This window comes from Haemaphysalis longicornis, unplaced genomic scaffold (genome assembly GCF_048455015.1).
Source record: "Haemaphysalis longicornis isolate Haplotype H1 unplaced genomic scaffold, Haemaphysalis longicornis Haplotype H1 scaffold_8, whole genome shotgun sequence".
Lineage (NCBI taxonomy): Eukaryota > Metazoa > Arthropoda > Arachnida > Ixodida > Ixodidae > Haemaphysalis > Haemaphysalis longicornis.
The window spans coordinates 111,250,353-111,271,192 of record NW_027526445.1 but is presented as its reverse complement, the minus strand read 5'-3'; positions in this window follow the sequence as shown (position 1 = coordinate 111,271,192).

The window sequence follows — 20,840 nt, the reverse complement described above, 5'->3', positions numbered from 1 at the left end:
ACTGACTCTGTCTGAAGGCCGGGGAGCCGTGCAGTAGCGCAGCCAATTGCGAGCTCGGCTCCTCGCGACGTCACACGAAAACGCCGCAGAAAATGGGCGAGCGTAAAGAGAGGAGGGCAGCATTTTCGAATTAATTTTCTACTAAATAAAATCGCGTAAACGCGCCCACAGTGGTCGTAACATGGCCTATGGACTCCGGACTACAATTTGCGCAAGTAATCCCGCAATGTTTACGTATCACTTCAGTATCCCTTTAACCCGCAGGTGTGACTTCGGGATGCCCGGAGGGACTATCCCCCTCTCCGGGCGGTCCGTTGCCCTGTGTCTCCCCCTTCGGGGATGTCTCTCTCGGTTGCCCTCGGGCCGGTGGACGATGTGCAGACTGCCCGTCTCAATGACGAAACGTGCCTCGGACCGTTGAGGCGGATGACCACTTTCCTTGGTTCGTCTGGCACGGCAACCTATGACTATTAGTCGGAGGCCCACCCAGACGATGCTTGTCCGGTGCAGTGCCGGCAGCAAAGCCGAGGTCCGAGGCATTTGGCTACTCGGTTGCCTTTCCGGGGACGACGATGGAGTGAAGGGACGACCTGCACGCCATGATGGTGATTGCAGAGGTGATTCCCTGACGTACCAAAAGGCATAGTATCACTGAGGTCATGGCCAAATGAAACGCCAATATGAAAATATGAACTACGACACAAAAATAGAGCGATTTATTTCGAGGAAAGTCGAAATGTCTTGCGGATTAGTCGGGAAAAAGCAGAGGTGAAAAATGTGACTTTCTCAATATACCAACAACGTGCCATTATTACACCTCCCCGAGCAGTATTTTTTAAAACTTCGTGTGTCTTGGTTCCTATTTTCGTGTTCGGTTTTCATTTGTCGACGACTGTACATAATTACAAGCTGCAAGCATACTGCGTTGCATGATGGAATTCTTGGCTCGCAAGGGGGTATTCCTCACTTTATTATCCTGGTATCCACCATGCCGTATGTTTGGTAGGTTGGTTGGAACCTTGAATCATGGCGCATACCCACATGGATAGATTGGCCGAGAAGCTGCCCTGTAATGATTAGGCTGTGACTAGGTTTATTTTACAGGGAAAAAGAATAAATAAAGAGAAAAGATTGAGGCGAGAAAAAAAGAAACCTTGGGATATAACATAATTGTCAGGAGAAAAATCACGAATGAAGAAGCAGCGGTCTAGCAGGGCAACCGGCCTATCGCTGCAACAAAGGATCGAAAGGCGTACACAACATCTTACGACAAACTCCTAGGACTGAAGCACCCAGGGAAAGAACAACGGTGGAAGATAACGGGACATTAAACAGATTACACGTGTATTCTAGATGGGTGCGTCGCATCGAGGAAACATTGCGGCACTGTAAAAGAAAGTGTTCTGTAGTTTCTGGCCATTGCATACAGGACATTGAGGAGATAAAGCCTGACCAGATTTGTGTAGATAAAAATTTAAAGCGCAAATTCTGCATCAAAATTTTGTGATTGCCACCTCGCATTTATGAGATTCCTATTATTTAGGCTTCCATAGTTGAGAGAGGTGCACATAGTTGGAGCATGAACGCAGGGCATCCTGGCGATTTATTTTCAAATGCGCCCGAACCTCGCCCCCAAAGGAAAACTGTCAAACGGACAATTCATGAGTGGTATTAGCAACTGCAAGACTGATTTGCTCAGCAGGTTACCCTTCTCGCTAAATATCAGGAAATGTGCGCAGATAGTATTTCCCTGCAATAACCCTACATCATTATGTATAACATAGCGGTTGCGATCCATTTCTCACGCGAACGAAATTAAATGTCTGCGTATAATTTGTGAAGACCACCACACATGGTGTCCTCATATATCGCACTTTGCTGCCCAAGGTGAGAAAGCTGCTGGAGGGTGGCGTAGTTTATATAATCATAAATTCGGTATGCGTAGAGACGCCCTTCTAACGATTTATTGTTGCTATGTTCGACCTGTCTTGGAGGAGTTAGGTTGCCTTTATTTTCTGGCTGCGCCACGTACCAGTCCCATCTCCTATTTCTCACTTAGATCAGCTTTAGGTTTATGTTTAGGTTTGCCAAAGTATGTAGCTAACTCTACACTGCACATTTAAGAGCGATTGTCTTCACTTCTGCATCGATTTTGCTTAGTGTAGTAACATTTCTAAAACTGTTTGAATCTCCACTGTACGAGGCGAACACATTCTACTGTGAGGCCTGATATTTTTCGAGGATTTACGGGGCCCCGGTTTGAGCGTCCTCATTCGGACTTCGCACAGTCATGGCCGCAGCCTCTTAATGCAGATCTTTCCTGATCGCCTTGTCACCTGTTGAAATAAGCATGCGCAACATTTCTCACCCGCATGCGAAATCATTGCCGGCGCTTTTTCTCGACAGTTTACTTGAAGGTCATTTGTCTACTCCCCATACTCATGTCGTCATTGCCACAGATGCCTCGCAAAGTGGGGAGAACGCTGGGGTAGGAATATATCCTGTCTATAGATTGGTCCTGATTAGCTTCCAGATTCTACCTCGATTTTCCAGGAGGAATTATAGGCAATGATTTTGACCCCAAATGAACTACAGCATAGATTCGGGTGGCGTTATCCCTTCAGGTTCTTGCCATGCTTTAAGAAATGGCAAAGATTCTTCCATTCTCCGATCGTCTCGTGAATTTGTTCCTGACCAGCTTTGCGAGATCCGGCTAGTGTGGGTCCCTGTACACGCACGGATAATCTTCAATGAACTGGCAGACGAATTAGCCAATTTGACTCTTGGTGGTCCGTGCGGAAGGCTTTCATTCTTGTTGTTCTTGTTGCGACTTTAGGTATGGACATACGCAATCAGGGGGTTGGCCAATCAGATGGCAGTGAAAAAAATAGATTTCATATGTAATTACAAGCCGCTTAGAAAAGATAATTTAGACCGGTTGGAAAGAGTTTTGCTTCCACAAACGACAGAAAAGCAAAACTGGAAAGTCAAGGCGAGAGTAACCAATCGGAATCATAAAGTGAATTCATTAGAATTTTCAATGAAGAGCAGGAGAGCAGAGCATACATCCTGGCGGCAGAACCCCGTTTCGGAATCCCTGAATGATAGTAGAGCCGGCACTGATAGGGAAATCCCCAGACTGTAAAGCCGCACCTCCACGAACTCACGTCTGAGACGCGAAAAACATCGACATGTCAAGAGGTAGAGTTCGACAGACTCATTTTCGTTACAATAGCTGCGGAGACCTTTTGCCGACAGACGAGACCTGTGTAAGTACCAAGTTAACTGGGGTACCCGACGACATACGGCTGTAATAATAACCTCTAAGTTGCGGCAAGGGCACCATTCAGATTTCTATGTGAATATCAGAAGATTCCACTCTCTCAAAGACAATAAAACTGACTCTTGCTGTTCTTGAACTTTCAACAATCTGCGGTACCTAGCAGCGGTTATTAAAGATGTCGGTTCAAGACGTTTACAACAGGCCCATAGAGTGTGATCCTTGCTAGAGAGTATGCAGTCTCGTTGATCGTGTGCCCCGCTTGTCCAGGAACCCAAAGAAGGTGAACTTCAGTTAGATGAGGTGGTAGGAGTGACCGAATCGTCTGCAGAACGGGAGTGTCTTTGGGAGAAGAAAGTGCTGAACATACAGAAAAAGAATTTGAAATTATGATTAGAGATATAATTGACGTACTATTTCCTGGTTCTTCTTCTTCTTGCTTGGTTGGTTGGTATCATCTTCATGTTCTTCGTCTTCTCCTTTGGAATAATGGCGCATACCCAATGCGGATTTAAAAGGGCTTGCTACAGGATTACTTATTTAAAGACACGTGCTTTTCAATTGGTAAATGAGGAATTGTTAAGCGAAAAGAATTCACAGCACATTATAGCACCGAAGGGGCGGGGGAAGGAAATGAATGTATAAACCAGAATAAGAGTGCTCCAGTGGCCATGAGGTATTTACGAAGTAAGGAGAAATTTCTTTCCGTGATTTGCCAAGACTGTTAGCGCCGAATAAGAATAGTGCAGTGGTTTTTGGTCAAGTAGAAGGCGTTCGAATGGGACATTAAGGTCTTTTCTTTCGCTCTGTGAAACGGTGACATTCAAAGAGATAATGAAGGAGTTGAGCGTATGGCTGACGATGAGGCAAGGTCGCCGTAAGTGGGCGTCCCTCCACGCCATGATGGCTATTACCGAAGCGACTACAAAGCAGGCAGGTGTCTGTTAATGCCAGTTCACACCAGCAAAATCGCAAGTTCAAATGTGGAAGGTGGCACCTCAAGACTGTGGGGTCTACTTTACAATGGCGGGAAACATGAATCGATGAATTCCACCCAAATTTTCAGTGCGCATCCTCTGGTCTATCCAGAATGCCGTTGGATGGTCCAATGAGCACGATAAGATATACCAATTTCACTTCTTCTTCTTCTTCGTCTTCCACACCACCTCCTGCTCTTCCGCATACTCAATATAGTGGATCGTATACGCTTAGGGGAGTTGGCCATGGCTTGACAACGGCTATCCTATAAAGCCGTTTAGGAGCATGATGAATATATCGTTTTGTAGGCATGGTGAAAAGACAGTAAACAAACGAGCCCTCCGCTGGACGAGATAAATATTGAAGCAAAGCAAAAAGTGAATTAGTTTTCAAGGCTTCTGGCTCCACTTGGAAGAGGTACACCACTTTTCATCTCGAGGACGAGATGTACAAGTGGGTGAGGGAGTAAATTTCTCTCTATTCGTAAAAGCGGCGGTATTGGGAAAAGTAATCCTCTACATATTTCAGTTGACTGCACTTTATGCAAGCGTCTGGTGATGCCGTTCTAGACCTCCTTATGTAAAAGGTTTTTTTAGGAATGTCGCAAATGATGGCTCAGGGACCCACTTTTTACTTTTTTCGAACCCTTCCTGTCATATTCATCTACACCCGCATTCTAGCTCAGCGGGTAGTAAAATTATACGGCATCACGAAAGCCCACATAATCATTTCTCAAGTAACGAGGGATGTTGATTTGAGGTGTACAATTGAAATCTTTGGCGACAAAGTCTTTTTCCCATTCTCTGCATCCTCCAGCCTATTACGCAAGCCCACAACCGCTTCAAGCGAATAGTCAGAGAGCGTAGTAAAAGCAAGGAAGGCAAAGTGCCCATGAATAAAGTTGCAAGATAAATATTAGTAGTATAATAAATTTCCAGAAAATAGCAATACCTCCAATGTTGCTTTTTGTTTTTCCACTTTTATTATTTCGCGTTTTATTAGTGAACGGCTCAACGTCTTTTTTCCTCTAAGTCACTTTGTGGTGAAGACGAGGTACCCGACAGCTACACGAGCGGTTCGACAGACACGAGGCCTTCGTTCCGCTTGCAACCTCGTTCACGTCGCTTTACCCAAAGGGCTACGGCCGCGGAAGAATCAGCGAACAGCTCTGACCAACGCGGCGTCGCGTTTGCAAGCAGTGCCCATCGCCCTATCGCCACCAACGCTCGCGAAGGACGGGATTGTGAGGCAGAAAATGCCTTCCGTACCTAGGGGAGAGCAACCCAAAAGCGTGGACAAGATGGCGGAAGCTGGGAAGCGCCGTCAGCAGAGCCCCAGTTCTGCAGGTGGATCCGCTCCCCGTTCCCGCTCTTCCGGCTCGGGCAAATCTTCTGGAACGGCCTCGTCCGCCGGTTCCGGAGCGCGCGTTATACAAGCTCGCACCACCAAGGTCCGAAAATCACCTGGGAAGGCCCCCCCACCCAAAGCCACCCAACAGAGCAGCCATGCCGGGTAAGGAAAGCTTCTAGGCATTGTTAGCACCAGTACTGGTGACCATTTAACTGTTTGCCTGCCTCAACATTTTAAACATCCGGCATCGCTAATGGTTTCTTCGTGACCTTGGAGCATTGCCAGAGGTTAGCTCTGTAATCTTCAAAACTTACATAAATCGGCAGATTTGTTATCTCAATGTAGAGCAAGCTGCATCCGCGGAACGTATACGGTTCAGTAGTCGCCATCCATGTTTTTCGCTCCATAAAACGTTGTTTCCTCCTGCATTGATGGGTGTAGGAACGCCGCCACCCTCGTAATGCGGCGTCCCCCAAGGAAGCCCGTCTTGATTTGCTAATGTTGAGAGAGGCATTCGAGATTGGTCTGCAGCTTTGTAACGCACACGGGAGGACTGGGAAGGAGATACACAGACAGGCCGGCTGCATGAAGTTGTCAGCTACGCCAGCGAATAGCGTTGTACAAAACAAAGGATTCGACAGAACTCTGTTGGTCCGCTTATAGTTAACTGAGATTACTTCTTGCGAACGCGGAGGGGACGAAGTTTTTAAGTTAACGGTGCACGAAAGCTATAGCAAGCGAGTCTATAAGCCATCTGCGAGGCGTGCGCATTTGGCCAAATCGTGTACGACTCCATTTAAGTCACCAAGCAGTCCTACTGAGGAAGCACTTTGCCCTCACAATTTCTGGAGGTTATGTCTGGTCATTGATCAATGGTGTTCAACACGAAAATTTAAGTTTATAGTTACATTAGAGCAGCGGTTCTCTAATGGGTTCCGTGGACAGGGGTTTTACGAAGCCATGTCTTGGGTCTGCGAACCCCTTTCACACACGACAATTCTTTTTTGACCCGCGTGCTTCTCCGTGTGCAGTACGGCCGTGGACATTCAGAGTTCCGCAGCGAAGGGAGCAAATTGTTTCGGTACACTCGATTCCATTTACACCCAACCGGAGGCTCATATTTCGTACAGCGCTCCATTGGTCCGGAATCCGCTTTAAGCATGGACGACGATTCTCCTTTTAGGCTATTCAGTAATCTTGTAGGCTACCGGCGAATACTGCGATATGCGGGGCCATAGCCTAGGCCCATCTTAACACACTGAAACTTTGCCACATCAGGGGCTACTTTCCAAAAATCTGCCCCAGACCCATGCTCGTGGGGTCTTTTGAGGCTAGCGGTCATGTTTTTGCTTATAAAGGTGTCGCAAGGAAAAATGTGTTCATGCAGCTGCAGGAAAACGCAGTGATGGAAGGAAAAGGTGCCAATGTGAGCCTTGGGTATTTGGGTAGAACAACCGATATGCTGCTCCTTCTCCAAGGGTGACTGTAACGTTTCTGTTACAGATTTCTAGAACGCACGCACTTCAGCACGGGTTTTCCAGGCTCACATAGCATAATTTAAGAAAAGGTATTTAAACAAGTTTAATGTCGCCTCACAGAGGAGAAGGAAAACACTTTATTGACAACACAGGGCTCAGGCGCTTGGGGCCAACGCTTCCATCGTGCCATTACATCCAACGAGCAGAAACATCCAATTTCGTGCCGTTACATCCAACGTTCCATTACATCCAATGCGCCATTACATTCAGTGTGCCATTACATCCAACGTGCCATTACATCCATCGAACAACTTCGGCCAAATCTGTGTCATTACATCCAATTTCGGCCAGTACATCCAATGCGCCACCACATCCAACGTTTCATTACTTCCAGCACGTAATGCCCTGTTGCCTAACATAGCCCCGTTTCTCGGCTTAACTGAACGCAGTCTGACTGAACTCCGAGAATTGAGTGTTTTAGCGAAGCGAGCAGCGTGCGCTACGCTACGCCTTCTCTTCCACGTGTAAGTGTTGTTTGGTACGAGAAAAAATTGCACCCACTACAGTTAATCCGTTCTAATTTGAGCGCCGCCGTGAAAACGGCAGGTGGTGAAGACGGTTTTTTGAGAGACTCTGGGTTTTGTACTAAACAAAACATTGAGTTTTATTTATTACATTGAGTTACAAAACATTCAGTTTTGTAACACTTTAATGCTCCTGTTCCGACTGACAATTTTTCGCTAACTGCAGTGTTAAATAATCTCATTCTCATTTATAAGTTACTTTGTTTAACAGCACGGAAGAGCGCTTAGTGCATAAAAAATATTTTCCGCAGCCATCATTGACGTCAAAGCAGCGTCCCCGAATATGAGCGGTTGGATCGCGGCTCATTGGTATCTTTGAAGCTCACATTCGGTGCTTTTGTGAAATAGAACTTAGCTATTCAGAAAAAAATTTAAAAGAATGTCTTTCAGGAATTCAGTAATCAATTCAAATAACATTAACGAGAAAAGCAAGCAAAGGAAGGATGATCGAGGAACTATCCTCAAGAGATATTTACAGGAGAAATCGCTTGAAAAGTATGCTGATTCATAAGTAGGTGCTAAATAATCCCAAGAGCAAAGATGCCGTCTTTTAAAAAATAGATCCTGGAGATCCTGTCCCAAAACAAACCAAAGTAAAAACAAATAAAAAGACACATTTATATGTTCATGCAGCGAAAGCTCCTTAAAACCCCTAAATTTTTTTTGCTGGGCCGAGATTTTGGACCGAAGGGGTTGCGGAATTCTGATGGACGTTCGCCGTGGGAGTCAGCCACCTGTCTTCCCCGAATTCCTCTCGACACACGGGAAATGCGGACCGAGCGTGCATGGCGCTTGCTTGCGCGGGAGCTCGCCTAAAACTCTCGCCCTTGGATCGAGCCACGGTTGCCCTTTGCGTCGCTACGTACGCGCTGCAGCTTCAGATAGCCAAGGCAAGGGGGTGTCAAGGCACTATTTTTTTTCCCGCAGAACGTGCTGAAGCGAAAAAGATCACGGGATGGGAAATGCCAGGGTGTGAATAAAAAAATTCTGAGGCGCCCCGAAACCGCCACGGGAGGTAGTCTTGATGCGACCGCTCTTGGTAACAACTCCCGAAAACTCGTTGAAGGATGCACAAGCTGTCGTAAGCGAAGCCGCCTTCCCACAACAGCGCACGTACCAATTAGGGTTTTGCCCTTCGATACCCCCCTGTCCATCCCCGAAGGACAGCAGGAGGACAGAAAGGCCTTCCCCGACGCCGTGTAAAAAGCCGCCGGCTAGGCTCATAGAAAGGGTTGCGACTCGCTGGCGTCTACGGAGGCGACACCTCGCTCCCGGCGACGGAGGGTACGCAACAAAGCCACAAGGGAATGGAGTCATCGTCACGACAGAGTCTATTGACGCTGCTGTCATTACACCTCCCCTCTTCATAAGGGTGAGCAACTGCATCCAACATGCCATTACATCCAATGCGCCACTACATCCAACGCGCCACCACATCCAACGAGCAGCTACATCCAAAAGCATATCAATACATCCATCGTGCCATTACAACCAATGAGCCAACACATCCAACGTTGGATGTAATGGAAAGTTGGATGTACTGGCTCATTGCATGTGTTGACTCGTAATCGCCCAGGAGGTAGCGACCACCGGGCCCGGTATTCGTGGAGGCCATGTAGACTTCCGCCACTCCCCCTCCCTCATTGAATACGAGGGGGAGTGGCGGAAGTCTACAGGGCCTCCACGAATACCGGGCCCTGTGGTCACTACTTCCGGGGCGGCTAGATCCAGGCTCCCCAGGGCCTGCTGCCAGTGGGAAGGTGTAGGGAGGGGGGACAGGGGCATTTGGACATTCACATAGGGCATGGCAGTGAGAGTCAAATGCGCCGCAGGAAGGGCAGTTGGGGGAGGAGAATTGATGTGGGTGTAATCGTACCAGGTGCTGTCAATGGGGGTAAGTGTGTCTGTAGCATGCGACATATGTGTGTTATCTGCGGTTTCAGTGATGGATGAGGAGGTGGTAGGCTTCTTCGAAGGTGGCGGTAGTGTGATGCAATGTCCTGATAAGTAAGAAGGGCTGATGGTGTCAGCTCAGGGACTCTGTGCCTAGGTGTAAAGAAGTGGGAGCCCGGAGAACTGCAGCTCGAGCATGCTGATGTGCCGCCTCATTAGCACGTATCCAACTATGGGCTGGAGACCACACTAGTGAAAAGGGTTGGTCAGGGGGATTTTAGATGCGAAGCATCTCATGGTCGGGGCTATGTCCCTGCCTTGTCGTTGTCGTTGTTGTTGCGCCGTCCACACCCCCACTGCGCATTCTCGGCTTGCTGAACGCCCGGTCCCTTCTATGGCTCCTAGAGCGACAGTGTTGACAGTGTCTTCCTGGGCCGGCACGAGACGAGCACGCTTCCCCTTTAAGGGCTCCTGGAGCGGCAGTGTTGCCGGTGTCTTCCTGGGCCGGCACGAGACGACCACGCTTCACGCGCCTTCGACGTTTCATCGTCGTCGGCAGCGGCGTGCGTCGGCGAGTCTCGGCGGGACGTGATTACAAGCAGCCCACAACCATCCGGGGAACGTGTATCGACATTATCTTCAGCAACTTTAGGGTTCATCCACTACAACAGCCCTTGACTTTACATTTCACAGACCGTAAGGCGGTCATAATCAAAGTGGAACGCAAACCACAGCTCGACGTCACCTACGCTGAACATGATAATGATAATGCCTAAATAAAGACAAACTCATACCACGTACAACGTCTCTCTCTCTCTCTCTCTCTCTCTCTCTCTCTTTTTAATGCCTCTCCACTCTAACACCCCCACCCCCCTCCAAAAAAAGTACACCATCTCCCCGTAGGGGAACCCTGAGTAGTATCCGAAACAGCCATGGGGTCAACGCAATTTCCCATTTCGCAGTTCCGGTAAGTGAAAAGTGTGGTAGTTACCATGGAAACCAAACGGTAAATATAACCGTAGCTGCGTACCTCAACCTCACGGAAACCACGAACTAAAAACTAATGGGCACTTGGATCGACCCCATGCCTGCTTCGCATACTACTCAGGGTTCCCCTACGGGAAGATGGGGCAATTTTCTATTTGAAAGAAGTTTTGAGGCGGGTTGAAATGCATGTCTGTTAAGGGTGACTTTTCCACCGTTTGAAACAAACTTTTGTCACACTATTCAAAATAAGTGACCTCTTTAACGCTGTACATGTTTAACTAACCCCCCTATCGCTAACCACGCAGCGAAAAATTCCCGTTCACTTCCACTGGTTTCCCGCCGCTGTGGCTCAGTGGCTAAGGTGTTGCGCTGCTGAGCACGATGTCGCGGGTTCGATTCCCGGCTGCGAAGTCCGGTTTTCTGATGGAGCCGAAAAGCAAAAACGCCCGTGTGTGCGAAAATTTGGCGCATGTTAAATATTCCGAGGTGGTCAAAATTAATCCGGATCCCTCCACTACGGCGCATTTCATCGCCTGCGTTGCGTCGGCGCGTTAAACCCTACAATCAATCGATCCACTGGTTCACAAAGGGTCCCCGACAAATCCAAGGGTTATAACTACTGGGTTGCAGTATTTCAAATCGCTGTATCACTGCAAGCGATTTTGCCTGCATCGCTCAAGGTCGTTATCACTTCAAGTAGTGTCATTTGAAAAGCCCCAACGCACTCCATATTCATGGAGAGAATTACGGACCACGTTAATCTCCGAAAGAAAAAAACAAAAACAAAATAGCAACCGGCAAAAAATCTTCAGTGTAGCAACTTTGTCACGTGCGACGTTATTTTTACAGGTAAGAATATTGGAATTTCCTCTTGGGGAAGCGCTACCCCTACGTGGACAGGGGCGGGGTATTAGTGGGTATTGGTAGTGTGAATTGTTCACGATTCTCGAATAAAGGATTTATGTAAGGGATGTCGTTTGAATGAATACAGAGAAGGTAGTTTGTGAGTAGGGAATTATGCGGTTCGCGTAAATATTTTGGTCAAATCTAGAATCAAGCGTGTACTTGAAGGTTATTCATGTTATGCAAAATGTCTAGAGTGAATTCTGGCGTTTGTACTTAACATTGTGGTATATAGTTCGCGGAAAGCATAGATACGTTGTGGTGTCGCATTATAACAGGGACTAAGTTGTGCTTAATTACTTTGCATGGTATAATTGTTAAAAGGAAGTGGATGTCACTTATTTGGATTTCTTCAACTATTTACTTTGCAAAAAATGGAAACGTTTGCGCCTTTTTTCATTTCGGTTCCCAGAGACTTCACCATATTTTCCTTTTAACTCGGTCACTTTGTTTACACCAGCTTCCATAAACGTTCTGGAGGCAGTGCTTGAGTGCTTTGATTCCTCCTATCTCAAACGACAGGAGTCCAAACTATGTCTCCTTCCCACAGCGTCGCTGGATAGCAAATGCAGGTATGCAGGTCTTCCTTCGCGAAAGCGTAAGAACTGGCTACCCCGCCCATCAACACATCCGCTGCAAAGCTTTGATATTGAATATTGAGTGGTGCACAGTGCGTCGCGTTTCGTATCGCCATGTGTAATCGTGGACACTGGCAGGAGAACATAAACGGGTTTGTAGCGAGTAATCAGCCGTGAGGACACCGAGTAGTTTTCATTTCTATCACCATTGTTAATGTTCTACCATCTCAAATATTAAGCGAGTGAGGAATGCAAACAGGCAAGCTACAAATTCAAAACATAGTAGGAACATTTAGGTAACTGCCGGAAGCTTCTCGCGCAGTGGTCACCCTGGAACTGCTTTTCCTGCAGCATTAAAAACAATGAAATCAGCACCTATGAAGAGTTGTCTCTAGCCCGGTTGCCTATTTTTTAGAACACTTCGGCTCGGTTGCGGTTAGAACGGCTCGGTTGCGTATTTCTTAGAACAGTTAATTTGGGTGCCTTTGACTCCTTCGACGACTCGTGATTGCACGAGTCTCCGAATGCCGTGCACAACGCGTACTCTGTGTCAGTTGAGTGCCCGTGTGGCTTTGATATCCCTCGCAGGCCTCAAGACGCTGCTCCGGCCAACCCCGAGGATCCCCCTAAGACGCGCCCGCGACCCTCGTCGGAAGCATCTAGGGGCACCTCGTTCTTGCGGAAGCTGTCCGCTTTTTTGGGAGCACACCAGGTGTGAAGGTTGCCGTCCAATGTTTGAGTGTGCTGACACGTATGCAAGGAAGATTAGACAGACCATTAGCTTTGTTTTATTCGAACCTTTGGGTGAATCGGGAGTGACTGCACCTTCCGCAAAGCAGCAGTCCATTACTAGACATTTTTATCATAAAGAGACGCTTATCCTCAGTATATAGACCTATTAAGGCGAAAACGTTACTTGTCGAATTTCGGGAAAAGAGCGCACTTGCTGTTGTAATAATTAAAAACTAAACGCAGTTCCACCCAGTGTGAACTCTGCTGAAATAGTGAAGGCGTGGGTACTCTCGCCGAAAGTTCCGTGACGCTTGGGCGTCTTTCTTTTGCGTAATGTCAGAGCAGTTTTATCGACTAGTTGTCATCGTTTTTTTTTTTTTGCAGATAGTGCCGGCAAAACAACAGTTAAAGCGATTTTCTTTAACGCCCTACTCCCTCCGTACATGGCCATGTAGTTACGGGATACATTAATTCTGTGACATTTACAATTTAAATGTCAACTTATTGCAACAAGCAAGCGAAACTTGGCGAGGTGATAGTGATAGAGTCGTCTCAGAGGCTAATTGTCAGGTATTCTGTTTCGGGATACTATCGGTAACAGCGTCAGCCGTTTTCTGTAACCGTACTCCCTCCGTAGGTGGCTACGCTTCACTGCGCAACAGGCGATGTGAAAAAAAAAACAGTTTACAAATACAAAGCCTACACCGATCCCCTTAAAGTTTACATTGCCCCTAAATAGAAATTTCTCTTTGGGAATAGATCTTTTTCCCGCAATCTTACCCGTCTGTGAATATCCTAGGATCATTTCGTTATTTTTAAGGATTTTTTCCAATACCGGTGTCAGTTTTGGCCCGTTGGAGACACCTGCTTCATAGAAAGCGTGACACGATACCAGCGGAGTTTATTGTCAGAACCAGCCTTAGAACAGCTATGATGTAGTGCTTATGTATTCCTGTGGTATTTTCTTTTGCTCTCCACAGCAGTAGCCAGACGCTCGGCCGTCTGCGTAATCTCCGAACATCGCGATCGGTACAACAAAAGTTGTTATTGTTGTTTTCTTCGTAGCGCATTCCCACTTAAGGGGCTGACCGGTAATCGGGAGATTGGAGGGGCTAATGCGCCCGCTTCGCACAATTCTCAAAGCTGTGATGGGGATAAAGTAAAGGTTCAAGAATACTGCGTGCGGCGGGACACCTGGGCGTGATGACACGTGAGTAGAACAGGTGCCCACCCGCCGCGTTGTGAACTGATTCTAAGGAATGTGTGGCGTGTGCCAGTATGTGGGCAGGCGTAATAGGCGTAGCGAGAGGAAAAAATTAATGCGGAAAAAGCAGACGCAAACAGAAGCAAAATAAGCAGGTGGTTGTAAATTCTTGTCAAAAGACAAAGAAACGAACGGATGAAAAAGGCGCGAATATGATGTAGCAGTAAGGAAGTTGATACATTTCCTGGGGCTTTCGGCTTCAAATACATATAAGCAGTATTAAATGCCCCGTTATCGTTTTACGTAACAACAGTTTATTGGACGTACTTCACGACACTCGGTCCCCTCGCCGTGTATTGCGTACGCTGCGCAGTGCAGAACCGCAAGACAGGCAGCGAAAGCACTTGAGAGACTAAAAGATCCTTACAGAACCATAGACAAGTCAGCAGGCATTCAAGTTGCCCGGATATAGATCCCAGATGATTGATGAGTATCAGCATCATCATCATCATCATCATAATCATCATCGCCATCATTACCAGCCTATCAACGCCCACTGCAGGGCAAAGGCCTCTCCCCTTAATCGCCAATTACCCCGGTACTGTGCTAACTGCGACCAATTTATCCCCGCAAACTTCTCTGTCTCATCTGTCCATCTAACTTTCTGCCGCCCCCTGCAACGCTTGCCTTCTGTAGGGATCCGCTCTGTTACCCTTAATGATCAACAGTTATCTTGCCTTCGCAATACACTCCCTGCCCACGTCCGTTTCTTCTTATTAATTTCTACTAATATGTCCTTAACACGCCTCTGTTCCCTGGCCGACTCTGCTCTCTTCTTGTCCCTTAATGTTACACCTATCATCTTCCGCTCCATTCATATGGTGATATCATATGGTCAACCGCCTTTCGAAGAATTGGCAGGGTCACTGACAACGCTCCATGGTTGACAGGCCACAGGTGGCAATCGTGGCAATATGCCACGATAGGCGCCGGCCTGCTAAGCTATAGCAGGCAGGCGCCTATAGCAGGGAAGTGCCAGCTAAAGCTATAGCGGTAAAAAAAGTAGAGCTAGTTAGTACGGTAGCATTTTTCAAACAGCGCTAAAATGACGGCGACAAAGAACGAAAGACAAACAAACACAGGTGCTGGCTATCAACTCTCTGTGTTTCTCTGTCTTACTTTGTCCCCGTCATTTTAGCGCTGTTTGAACAATGCAACCGTACTAACTAGCTCGCCTTTCGTCAGAGTTGAAAGACAGCGCCTGTGATTGTCTGTCTTTCTTTGTCCCCGTCATTTTAGCGCTCCTAGAAGAATGCAACCGTACTAACTAGCTCGCCTTTCGTCAGAGTTGATATTCAGCGCCTGTAATTGTCTTTCTTTCCTTGTCCCCGTCGTTTGAGCGCGGTTAGAAGAATGCAATCATACTAACTAGCTCGACTTTCGTTAGAGATGATAGTCAGTGCCTGTGATTGTCTATCTTTCTTCGTCCCCGTCGTTTTAGCGCTGTTAGGAGAATGATAAAGATAATTGTGATGCCAGAGATCAGACGAATTATGTGCCAAAGGCTTAAGAATTTCCGCGAGTAGATTCAGCTGCATACGAACACCTAAATGGCTACCGCAACCACCAATACAGAAGATAGTTCAGAACCTGTCGAAAGCAACCTGTTCATTCAACTGGGGCAATGGTCGAGACCTCGTTAACCCGAGAGCCATTTGCTACGTGCTGACGTTTTTCGTATCTGCTGGGTGGCCAGGAATGTGTTGGGAATCGGAGAAGTTCCATACGGAGCTCCTGGAACATAGCCCACTGCTGTGATCACCACGGAATAGTTGCCAGCCATTGCCATTAAGGGTTTAGACTAATGTCTCACTGATCTGTTTCCTGGCGGGCAACCTCGACAGCGTTGGCGTCCCGTGACAACACCTGAGCGTTTTCGAGTCGGGAGGCTTCATCGCCTGAGCCCGTGAGTCTGACCTTATATGGTCAGACTCACGGCGTGGAATGGGTGAGGGTGAGTTTGACAGACCCCAGATGAGCGTCTAACCAAGGAGTCTAAGATTGAGGCATATTCAATTATAAAGTAGTTGTGTCAATACGAAGAAGCGGACCTTCAGTTTTCCGACGCATATGCATAACTTATTGCGACCATTTCATGGGAACAGAGACGTTATTAATCTCATAATTCAATGTTACTATGTCTATCGAACGCACCTAAACCTCTTACGTTCACATTTCGGGTTCAACCAAACAGTAAATATGCCTTCAGTTTTCTTCCGTAGTTGTATCATCGCCCAGAAACGGACTTCGTCAAAACCTTAGTTTGGTAAATCTGTCGGCAGAAAAAGTGGCGTGACGATTTTCGCAATATCTTTCTTTGGCTTGTAGGATCTTTCGTAGCCTATTACCGTGGCTACATCCCTACTACCGTTTTTAGCGGTCTATAATTGCGTACGACCCGCTATGACTAGGGAGATAACGTGAAGAAAACGTTGTCTTCGTGAAGAAAACGTGAAGAAAACAGTGGTTGGCCTCAATGTGATAAGCTTTTTGAAATTGGGAAAACGCACAGGCATTGTTTCCGTGGTAGGCGCATCTCCTTTATACTTGGATTTCAACTGTTCCTTGAGGCAATGGGGCTCCAAGGCGTGCGGGTGCAGAGGCCAACTAAGGTCATAGCTGCAGTCTCTTTTTCATCGGTGTGATCTTTTAAGGAAGATAGTCTTTATTGGGGTACTTGAACGCGGTAATATTGGTCTGCATGCTTTTGTGTCTGTCTGTCGGTGACTCGATTCAGCCAGCCGGTCAAAGTGACAGAAGCGGCGCAATAGTCTTATACAGTCTAGTCCACTTATAACAATGTCCAAGTGGCAAGGAAATCCCACCGTAGTAACCGATGATTGTTATATGTGGGTTGCTAAATAAAAAGACGAAGCAGAGCTCAAAACATTGTATTTGCAAGCAAGCAAGGTTGTACTGGTACCTAGTTGTGGAAAAGAAGCCATACTAGTTCAGCCTTGTTTGCTGCACATGAAGCTAGGGCACATCTTTTTCAAGAGAATCTTTAGGTGCTTCACCTAGCTGAGCGAAGGGTCCTTGGGGGAAACGAAGTCCCGGAGAGACTATCATGCGTTGGGCCTCCTGCGAAGGTGCTACCCGAGTAGGCTGTGCAACTGCGTCGTCAGAGTTGCCACTGCCACCGCTGTCCGCAGCACGTATACGCGCAACGATCACCTCTTCAGTGAGGAACTCAGACTTTTCCAAGACATCTGCCCTGACGTCTGATCTGCGGAAAAACGGACGTAGTTGAAGAAGCACCCAGTCAAATTCAAAGCAGCAGGCACGGGGACGGGGCCAAAGCGATGGCATCGGTTGGGGTGTTTGGAAGGATAACTGTTCCCCTCCTTCTCTCGCTTACTCGCAAGCAGCGCAGTTGACTCGTTTTCTGTGGGGTGGACGGGATGCGAGGCGCATCGTGGCGCTTGGCGTCGGCGTGGTTGGCGTGGAGAGCCGGCAGCAGCTCGCATTTTCGGTGCCTGCTGTAACCTGATTCCATCGCTATATCTGCTATCGTGTCACTGGAGCATTGTAATAAGCGGTTTATTTTCCCATGGAAAGCTTACAAAAGCGCACGGTGCCATAGCTGTTCATCGTTATATCCGATATATGGTAATAAACGGTATCGTTATAAGTGGACTCGACTGTATACCCATTGCCAAACCTAAAGGTCTAAGTCCGGTGTCAGTGTTCGTACTTGTCAACATTGTTGGACTAAAACAAGACATTAGGCAGATAGAACGCCGAAAATCAATACATAAATTACATTTCCAGTGTTCCTGTATGAAAAAAAATTCTATGCTTGGTTTTTGCGATAGCCAATGAAATACTATATGAACTGTAGAAAACCGTCGCCTGCTGTTGCCCGCGCTAGTTTATCTCCTAAAGGCATTTAAAAAATCAAACGGCAACAGTAAAGAAAGTTTCTACTAGATAGGTTCCACCTTCCGCTGGGAACGCTCGTGGAGTCATAGAGTTTCATAGTAATTAGCATGAAACACTATGCGTGGAGTAGGGCAACGTGGTTCTATAACGCTGTAGTAGGGTACATCGATTCACGCTCGTTTCCGCCGTACGGCAGCGCTGGCATCGAGGCGCTCGACTTGTGGCCGTGGAACGTGGTAAATTTAAATTGACTTGACCAAACCTCTAGCATGTTATCTTTTGAGGAACGAGACGGCAGAGGAACAGCATGAGAGGTGAGCGGGAAAGAGAAGGGAGGCATTTACTTGGCAATAGCGCCAGTCGACTATGTTTTTTACGGAGTGACCAGTTTTGACCTTCAGAGGTAGAGGTCAAACTGCGCCCCCTTCCACAAGCCTCCGTCACGGAGCATCGTGGGAGCGGAGGGAACGGATACGTGCGCGGGGCCCATGTCGCCACCTGGCGAAGGAAGGCCAGGGGGCCACGTGCGGGGCAGCATCGTGTGTGATGCAGGAACACCATCATCCAGCTGTGGTCGCTCGTCAGCGCTGAGGCTTGAACAACGCTGTGCGGCGAAAAAAGATAAGAAATATACAGTGTATTCGTTGCAAGCATATCTCTGTATTATTGCGAAATTACACCTCGACAATGTGCCTATCCAGGGCAGTGAAGCTTTCGTGATCAACTAGGGTTAACTAAAGCTAAACCACATCAATTTTTGGTCGACTTTTGCTACGAAAGGAGCAGATACGCGGCCATTTTCTGCTTGAAGCCCTCCTAGAGGCCAGTCAAATAGTGCAGACCTAACATACCAGTCATATCACTCTCGTGTGCAGGAGGTCGACGAGGGCAGCGAGCAAAGGCATTGGAAGAAACGTCTGTGTCGGCCCACTGTGATCATGGTCCTGGCCGCCACACTGGGCGCCGTCCTACTGGTCCTCGTCGTAGTATTTTACGTTATGTTTAGACAGCAAGTGTGTCAGACTCCCGGCTGCGAAAACTACGCACGGCTCCTGCGCGAGGCGCTGAATGAATCCGTGAATCCGTGCGAGAGCTTCACGCAGTTCGTGTGCGACCACTGGGCCCAGCACAAGCAACACGGCTTCACGGAGCTCGTCGTCGCCGAAGCCATCGAGAAAATGACAGGACTAGTGAACGTGACGCACCTTCCTAAGGTGAGTTCCGGATGGTTTCCCGCTCTTTCTCCGCCGCGGTAAACGAACTTCACAAATATTGTACAAATATAGTTCCGTTGATTGCAAAAATGCTTAGTTGCAGTCATAGAAACGGCACAGAAAAACAGGCGTCATGCGTTTCGCATCCAAACAGTGATTTAGACATATGCCTTAGGGGTGATATGCTAGAAAAAATTATCATGATCATCATTATGACCAGCCTACCTACGCCCACTGCAGGGCAAAGGCCTCTCCCATAGATCTCCAATTATTCCGGTCCTGTGCTAACTGCGACCAATTTATCCCTGAAAACTTCTTGATCTCATCTGCCCATCTAACTTTCTGCCGCCCCCTGCTACGCTTGCCTTCTTTAGGGATCCACTCTGTTACCCTTCATGACCAACGGTTATCTGGCATTCGCATTACATGCCTGCTTTTCTCCTTCTTCTCCATTTCTTCTTCTTAATTTCTACTAATATGTCCTTAACACGCGTTTCTTTCCTGAACCACACCGCTCTCTCCTTATCCCGTAGCGTTACACCTATCATTTTCAGTTCCATTTCCCGCTGAGTCGTTCTCAATTTAAGTTGAACCCTCTTATTTAGCCCCCAAGTTTCTGCCCCGTAGGTGAGTACCGGTTGTTGCGGAAGAACAAGAGAAGCGAGACCTGGGCCATGGCTGCCCTTAGCGGGGACGATCACTTTACTAACATGGTCTATTTTCATGATGATGATGATGATGAATGGCGCGTACCCAGCGGGAGGTTTAACATCCTCCCGCGCCCGAGATAATCCATAGGTGCTAAATAAAACCGCAATCCTAGCATTTGGTTTTTTTTTGCTCATAAGGTCAATGTTTGCGACGCGGTCGGGGAATGGTATCCACACTTTTGTTGCCACCGGTGCATGCGCTGTCGTGCAGATCTCACGACCGCCAAGGGCCGCCAAGGTAATGCGGGCGACAACCACGCTGTGTGTCCAGCTACCTCAGAGGGTTGCAGTTCTTTCGCCGTGCACTTATTGTGACGAAGTCGATGTCGTACAAGTCCAAATATCTGTGTGAAATAGTTACTGTGGTGCAGCGGGTCTAGTAGTGTTCTCCTGCCGGCCTTGTGCTTGCCTTCTGTTTGTTTTTCCACTCCTGACGAGATCATTTTCGTGCTTCTTGCAAGCTTAGTGTATGGTTCGGGTGGCACTCCACCATGCCTTGCTGCCTCCTCGCACGTGGCTGACGTGAATGGCCAGGGTTTCTCGCCTTTCCCAACTTAGCTGAGATGGAGCAACTCATAATCGTTGCTGGGTACACCCTTTAGCAACTCTTTGCTGACTACAGCTGGTCGGTTTTTCATTACTTCCGGTAGGCGTTCGCACTTCACTATGTCTGAAACGAAGATACATTCGATTTCACACGGTGGTAGTTCTGCCTTCTCTTTAAGGTCCTTGGCATCTCCACGGTTTTCGTCATCTGCTTGGAAGTCAGCAACTGCGTCGTCATGGCCTGCAGGCATAATCTCGTCTTCTCCACGCCCGTCTTCCATTGGGACGCTCGACGCTACCTCGTAGCTGGCTTCCACTTGCATGCCTTTGCGCTCAGCCTCGTCTTTGGCATTTTGAGATGCTGAATCCTGCGGTACAACGACGGCTTGATCCTGTACGGAGACTTGAGAGACGTTTCCATAAAAAATAGCCTTGATTGTCTTCACTCGCTCTGTTTGGGC